Source organism: Mesoplodon densirostris, chromosome 13 (genome assembly GCF_025265405.1).
Source record: "Mesoplodon densirostris isolate mMesDen1 chromosome 13, mMesDen1 primary haplotype, whole genome shotgun sequence".
In the NCBI taxonomy this organism is placed as follows: Eukaryota; Metazoa; Chordata; class Mammalia; order Artiodactyla; family Ziphiidae; genus Mesoplodon; species Mesoplodon densirostris.
In genome coordinates this window covers 77,208,954-77,209,778 of record NC_082673.1, presented here as the reverse complement: position 1 = coordinate 77,209,778, position 825 = coordinate 77,208,954, and the positions used below count along the sequence as shown (strand labels likewise).

The following is an 825-nucleotide window of genomic DNA, read 5'->3' as shown; positions in this document are numbered from 1 at the left end:
GAAGAATCCCACGGCCCCGGATCCCCAGTACTCGGCACATGGGGTCCGACAAGCCGCAGTGCTTGTTGATTGATAAACAGACCGGCAGGCGGAGGAAGACCGGAGCGGCGTGGCCGGTTCAGCCAGGGCCGGCACTGGGGTCGGCAACTCCTGTGTCGGGGTCAGGGACTCAGCGGAGAAAATGAAAGCGTGGTTTTCTGAGCATGCGTACTGGGCCGGCGCATCCCCCTCATTATCCTACTCCGGGAAAGGCTGTGTAGGTGCCTCGTTAGCGCAGTAGGTAGCGCGTCAGTCTCATAATCTGAAGGTCGTGAGTTCGATCCTCACACGGGGCACAATACTTTTCTTCCTTCCAGCTCTTTTACTCGTCCTAAAAGGATAGCTTTTAGTTGCTTTTGAGAGGATCTGTAGACCCTGGGCGTCCGCGCTTTACCGCCCTGGGGTCACCAGCGTGTTGGATAGCCAATCCGAAGTACTGAGGCGGGGCAGTTTCGCTGATGGAAGATACTACTTTTCTGCTCCGCCGCCCTGCCGGCTCCGGCGTTCTGGGCCCGGGTGGGAGTACTGGAAGGGAGACCGGCGCCTGAAGACGGGGCGGCAGGGGTTGGGGGATGGGGTGTGGGCACGTGAGGAAGACTAGCGCGCGGCGGGCTGGGGCCCGGGTGAGCCCCTCGGGAAGATCCCCACTCTCACCACCAGGGTTGCGGCCCGGGTACCCAGGAGGTGCACTCACGCTGCCGTCCCACCCTCCACCAGGTGTCCTGCCCTGGCCCTTGAGCCCTGTTGGTGGCGGGAACGTGCACAGCCCTGGGTGAGGGGAGCCCG

General features: G+C 62.7%; 1 non-coding gene across 1 annotated transcript; it reads left to right on the top strand.

The window, feature by feature from the left end:
• Positions 1–262: 262 nt before the first annotated feature.
• On the top strand, positions 263–335 carry TRNAM-CAU (transfer RNA methionine (anticodon CAU)). The gene has a single exon. It is a non-coding gene; the product is annotated as a tRNA-Met (tRNA).
• The last annotated feature ends 490 nt before the right edge of the window (positions 336–825 follow it).